The sequence below is a fragment of the Cryptomeria japonica genome, chromosome 3 (assembly GCF_030272615.1).
Source record: "Cryptomeria japonica chromosome 3, Sugi_1.0, whole genome shotgun sequence".
NCBI lineage: Eukaryota > Viridiplantae > Streptophyta > Pinopsida > Cupressales > Cupressaceae > Cryptomeria > Cryptomeria japonica.
The window spans coordinates 209,316,206-209,323,166 of NC_081407.1; the positions used below are offsets into that span (position 1 = coordinate 209,316,206).

Genomic DNA, 6,961 nt, shown 5'->3' on the forward strand with positions numbered 1-6,961 from the left:
ATAGACATGATTTTGTTGATTCCTCTTGATTCAATCTTTTTCCTACATGACCTTGTCACCCTATCTTGTCAATCCTTTCTATCCTTTTCTTCTTATAAAGAGATTGTATCTGATCTTTTCAAACATTTTCATCTAATCTCTTGAGGGGGCATATCATTCTCGTCATGGGGAAACTTTGTATCAATTTATTTTATCTTCTTTGAGCCAATGCAACAAGCTAAATTATCTCAAAGAGGGGCAAAGTGTAGACACCTAAAATTGTTTTGTCTAATTAAATAGATATATTTATTTATTTAATTATTTTATCTTAAGTCTTATATTAATTAAATAAATCTTTATTTATTTAATTAATTAATTTATCCCCTCCTAAGCCTTTCTTCATTTAAATAAATACATTTATTTATTTAAATTGTCTTTCTTCCTAAATTAAATATCAATTGATCCCACTTCCTCTATTAATTGAATAAATCTTTATTTATTTAATTAATTCATTAGCTTTTTCTACCCATAACACATGCCATTCATCTCTTAATTCTTCTCTTACCTACCCCTTTTATCATTTAATTATTTCCTCTACCTACCCTTTAATCCTAGTCAACCATTTATCTTTACACCTCTTAATCTTATCTTGCCATTTCTTATAGTGTTCTCTATATAAGAGGATGCCCTCTTCCTTTTCAACCATAATCAATCCATCTAATCAATCCAGCTAGCTAACAACTACTTCAATTAAGCCTTCTTGCTATCAAGCTATGAACCACATTTCTATTATTTGTTGAGCTCTTGTGCACACATAAAATCTGAGAGAAAATATATCAAACAAGATCAATGGAGATAGAAGACAATGGATATTGAAACCCTACTTGACATGTGAATGGTAATATTGCTTTATTTTGTTGATTTGCATGATCTTAAATATCTCTATTGGTATTGGTGAATGTTTCATTGTAGGACCTAGATTGTTTTTGGTTGGATCTTTATGGTTTTACAATAGTTTATCATCATTATTTTTCACCATATACACCTGTCATCTTAGTTAACCAAGTTACAGTCAATTAATTTAGATCATGAATCATATATTAGTGATGCATCATAAGTACTAATTCACATCAATTAATCATTATGCTAACTATATCAGTGAATTTGATCAACATCATAATATGCTTGAGAGTACCTTCACAAAATTACTTTTTGAGATAGGTGAGGACATGTTACCATTGGCCAACTCAATCTTCAACCAAGTTATAGTCAATTTATTTTGATAGTGATGCATCATAAGTACTAGTTCACATCAATAAATCATCATGCCAACTATAGAAATGAATCTAATTAACATCATAATATAATAAGATGCTTGATTGTACCTTTTATTCAACAAAGGACAATTACATTATACAACTTGAAAGAAGCATGAAAAATTCATAACAATTACATGGCATATAAAACACACAAAGACAAAAGACAAAAACAAAACCATCCTTCATTTCTTTGGCAAGAACTTCATTGCTTTCTAACCTTTCTTATTAATGGGCCTTTTGTTTTCAATTTATTGATATGTTGATTTAATCTATCTTCAATGGTATTTCTTCAAATAATAGTATTACTATTAGATAAATAAATATATAGATATATATGACAAATATATTTTTTATTAGTTTTCATATAAAAATAATAATACAATATTCATAAAATATGGTGAGCGATAAAAGATACACTGTTAATATCTAAGGAGAGTTAATATCAAACAATTAGACAAGAAAGTACAAAAAATTTTAGTAGAAGGTCAAACCCTAATAACAAGAATTTATGAAATTCCTAATTTATACATTTACCCTATTAAAGGAAAAATTCAAAACTTTCTCAACTATTCTAGAGAAGAGGGATTTGTAATCATGTGAGCTAACTTTGTCAACATATAGCCATTACATGGAATATTCTAAGACCTCCATTTTTTAAGAAATGTAAAATGGACACTTATCTATCTACAACTAAGGTTTTTAGGTGTGATTCATCATACAACCCATCAAAATAATATTTTTATTGCAAAGTTTCCTAAAAATGACTTTTTAATAGATTCAACCAAAACTTAATCTATAAATGACACACATAAAATGGATAGTTATGATGTTTTAGTTGAAACAAAAAGTTATAGTTATATTTGTATGTATGTATGTATGTATATGTGCTTTTTTATATAACATTCATGTTTTCATGTGCTCAAGCATGGGTCCATTTGGACCAACATTTGGTTATTTTTTAATTTACAAGTGGAGTATTTATTTACAATGTATAATATAAAAATGTGTCAATACTCGTTATTATATGTAAAAGGGGTTGTACAACAATTGGATCTTGCACAAATACTAGATTGTCTCCCCTAAATACTAAGTATATCATTTTTCTATTTTCATTAAAAAAGAAAAAATAGAAACTAAATTTTGTACTCTATATTGAATTCAACAAATGAGAGGAAATAGATACATTTTATGTTAAAACTAAGAGTAAATTATCCTTTAGTATTTCATGTGTGTAAGTGTACTTAACTAGCATAGATTCTTTTCAATGATAAAGAAATTTTAAGTTTCAAATTTATGTTATATAATTGAAAAATATAAATAGAAATTAAAAGAATAATTCAATTTGAATTAAGATACAAATAACATTAAAAATAGGATAGGTTATTTGTAAGATATGAAACACAATCGTTAAAAAAGTATTTACTAATCCTACTAATAAATACAACATGAATAAATAAAAAATTATTAAATTTTTAATTATATAAATTCACTCTCGTATGCTCAATTATGAATTCCTTTCAAAATGACTAATGAAATATTATTTTATACTTTGGAATATCTCACACGAACTCTTAAGATTGGATATAAAGAAGTAAAAATCTTGTGTCATGTATACCAATTTATCACAAATTTTCACTTTGTCTGTAATCACACTACATGGTTGTACAAAGTGTGTCATATTGTGTTTTCTTCCACAATCATATGGTTTCACATTACAATGTAATACTAAATGTACCATATTATAGTTTTTCATTAAATGGAGTATCCCTATATCATTTTTCATATAGGAAAACTTTGTAACCTTTTATTTTTTCTACTTCCATTTTTCATCAACAATTGAAGCAACTTCTTATTCATGTGTGTCTCACTTGTTTGATCGAAGTGATTCATTGTAACTCTTTTCTTTATTTTGTAAGTTTTTGCGGAGTGTCCATGCTAAGAAGTTAGCGTAACATAAAAAGAACTCAAAACTGATCAATTTCTTTACATGAATAAATATCTAAAAAAAATTATATACATTAAGAAATATATTTTTATGCTAGTATCACATTCATTCAATTATTATACATTTACTTGTACTTAAATGATTTAATTAACTTTAATTAATTATATAAAATGATATATTCTTTCCCAATGAATTATATCAACTGTTGATTCTACCGGTGATATTTGAATAAAACCTAATGATAAGTGGTTGGCGACCAAGAAGCAAAGAAATTTCTGATTCCACATGACGCGGTCATAAGTATTGAAATTAAGTGGACCAAATAAATTGCGTGGAAGACGGGCACAAGAGTTAAATGGAGTCTGCTACCCACACCTTTCAGAGTTTCCTTTCCGTGAGACGAAATCCTATCGTGTCGACAATTCAACTAACAGTTTCTGATATCTAGATAAGAATAAAAGTGAACCAAGTAAAATGAAGCAAACAACTACCACAGATACTCGAGACCAAATGCAAACCGTCGATTATTTGGTAGTTTGTGCTTTATACATCTATAAAGAAATGTTTTCACCAGTGCCCGTGCTTCTCAAGGACGACAATGGCAAAGTGTCTATGTTCAGTCCTGGTGTATTTTTTATTACTTGTTTGTGTGTGGGCAGAAAACAGTAAGGTTGCCAGAGTAAACCTTGCATCATTCAAATGGAAAGATGCAGAGGATAACAAGAACTGCTCTGCGCTTGAATCGGAAACATCAAGTTTGAGTATGATACACATTCAGGGCAAGTGTTCTCCCTTCCGCGTTCCCAATTCAACATGGTGGAGGGCGATATCTGACTCTATCAAAGGCGACACCCAGCGTTACAGAGCAATGATGAAGGGGGGATGGAGGGCCGGCAAGAGTATGGTTAATCCCCAAGAGGACACAAGCATCCCCTTGGCCTCGGGGCAGGCCATCAACACGGGAAACTACATAGTCAAGCTGGGTTTCGGCACGCCTGCGCAGAGCTTCTTCACTGTCCTCGATACTGGCAGCTACGTCGCCTGGATTCCTTGCAACCCCTGCTCTGATTGCTCAAGTGAGTAATTCGAGCCATCCAAGTCGTCTACGTATAAGTATCTCACCTGCGCTTCTCAGCAGTGTCAGAGTCTGGGCGGCGCCTGTTCGAACGACGATAACAATGTCAAGTGTACCCGTACTCAAAGGTACGGCGATCAGTCGGAGGTGGACGAGCTCATGTCGTCTGAGACGCTAACTGTGGACTCTCAGCCGGTGGAGGATTTTGTCTTCGGATGTGCGAGTGCGGCGAGGGGACTCACCGAGAGAACGCCTGGTTTGGTTGGGTTTGGGAGGGATCCTGTCTCCTTCGTTTCTCAGACGGCCACGTTATATGACAGTACGTTCTCTTATTGCCTTCCCTCCCTCTTCTCCTCTGCTTTCACGGGATCTCTCCTGCTGGGGAAAGGGTCTCTTTCTGCACAGGGCTTGAAGTTCACGCCCCTCTTATCCAACGCTAAGTACCCTTACTTCTATTATGTGGGGTTGAACGGAATCTCTGTGGGAGAAGAGTCTGTTTCCATCCCAGAGGGGACCTTCACCTTCAACAACTCGACGGGAAGGGGGACTATCATAGATTCGGGAACAGTTATCACTCGACTGGTGGAGCCCGCTTACAATGCTATGAGAGATTCTTTCAGTCGTCAGCTCTCGAATCTAACCATGGCGAGTCCTATATCGATTTTTGATACGTGCTACAACAAACCGTCCGGTGATAGTATGGACTTTCCTGTCACTACGTTGCATTTTGACGATAGTCAGGACTTGAGTCTGCCCATGGAAAACAGTTTATTCCCCGGGAATGAGGATGGCTCCGTGTTATGCCTTGCTTTCTCTCTTCCTCCGGGCGATGGAGACGCTGTACTTTCCATATTTGGGAACTATCAGCAGCAGAATCTTCGAATGGTGCACGACGTCCCAGGGTCTAGACTTGGAATCGCTGGCGAGAACTGCAATGGTAAGTAGTATGCTTGCTTAGTGACGTTTATTCGCTGAATCATCGCCTATACTACCTTTGCCAACATGTACTCTGCTTCGCTATCGCACATCGAACATGTAATAAAAGTGTCACGTATTAGTCAGTACCTGTCGTTGTAATAAAATAATAAATGTAATAAAATAAATATATATAAGATTTTAATTCTATGTAATTATATTTTGTTGTTTGTAATAAAATAAATATATATAAGATTTTAATTCTATGTAATTATATTTGGTTGTTTGAATTAACTGATTTGATTTACATAATTTAAAAGTAGAAATAATCAATCTCGTTTGAATTATAATTGAAACTTAGTAATATATGTATTGTTAGTCAAAATCATATCTAGTGTAATTTGATTTTAATTTTGATTTTAGAAAATTAGATTGTATTAGAAATAATAAGATATATTATAATATTGTTTAATTCTAATTATTATATTATTAATATATGTTAATTATATACTAATAAATACACGATATATTGAATACAATTCAAAAATTAAGTTTGGATTATGGTTAAGTTAGAGTTATGTTCAAAGTTGTGTCAGGTTAGGCTTATTTATAGGCTTAAGTTAAATAAGTTAAAGTTCATTTACAAATATGATTAGATTAGACTTAAGATTAAGTTAGGGTTAGAGTCACATAGATGAACATTAGGGTTCTTATAATATTATATTTTAATTATTATAATTATATTTTAATTATTATAATTATATTATAATATTATTGTATAATTATTACTATGTTGTTTTTTATTAATTAATTATTATAAATATTATTACTATAATATTCATTTATATTTTTTTATATATTATATGTATGTTTGTTAAATATTTGTTTGGTGAATGTGTAAAATAAATTTGATAAAAAATTTAAACATGTTAAATATTATTTTAACTTACCTAAAAAATTGCCCCAAAAAATTCACTCAGATAGTGGATCCTGGAAATCCACTAATAAGATGTAAATTTTCCAAACCAATTAGAATGGAGAAAAATAATTTCTCTAATTTAAAAACTTAAAAATCATGTATCTTAACTTTATAAAAATTAAAAAAACATATATCAAAAGAAAAAACTCATAGTTATAATTGGTGGAGAAACAGTTGAATAATATTGAGTTAACAGAGAACAATGACAATTGATTGCAATACTACTAGCCTAACAACAAGTACTAATTGTACGTAGGAAAGTGTGGTGATCAAAACGAATAAATTGAGATACAAAAACCTACATACAAATGAGACTTTTGGTGCAAGTATAAACTAAATTAGACTAGTTTAATTTCTCAAGGTGTGTCCCATTGTTCTCTATCTCACAGGATCACTAAAGCCAATGTTTTGCTATCAGATTATTGAGAAAATGACTTAGGAATGACAACTCCAAGAATGAGTGATATTGTGATCTATATGCACGAATGCATTCTAAGATCTATATGATGTGTTAAAACTATGATGATTAAGCTAAGATGGAGATAATGATATAATAAAAGATTTAACAACTTATCCTAACATGATATACTAACCTAGTATGAGTATTCTATGATATGGATAAATGCTTTTAAATGCCATGATGATATCTTAACAAAGAGAGGCTAAAATGCTTAGTAAATTAGACTATAATGTAGATGCATAAAACTTGGATATGGAGAATGAGGAATGAGAGTTCTATTTATGGGAAA

The 6,961-nt window shown here is 31.2% G+C and overlaps 1 pseudogene; it reads left to right on the forward strand.

The window, feature by feature from the left end:
• Window positions 1-3,841: 3,841 nt before the first annotated feature.
• LOC131057681 (aspartyl protease AED3-like) lies at window positions 3,842-5,438 on the forward strand (annotated as a pseudogene).
• Window positions 5,439-6,961: the final 1,523 nt, after the last annotated feature.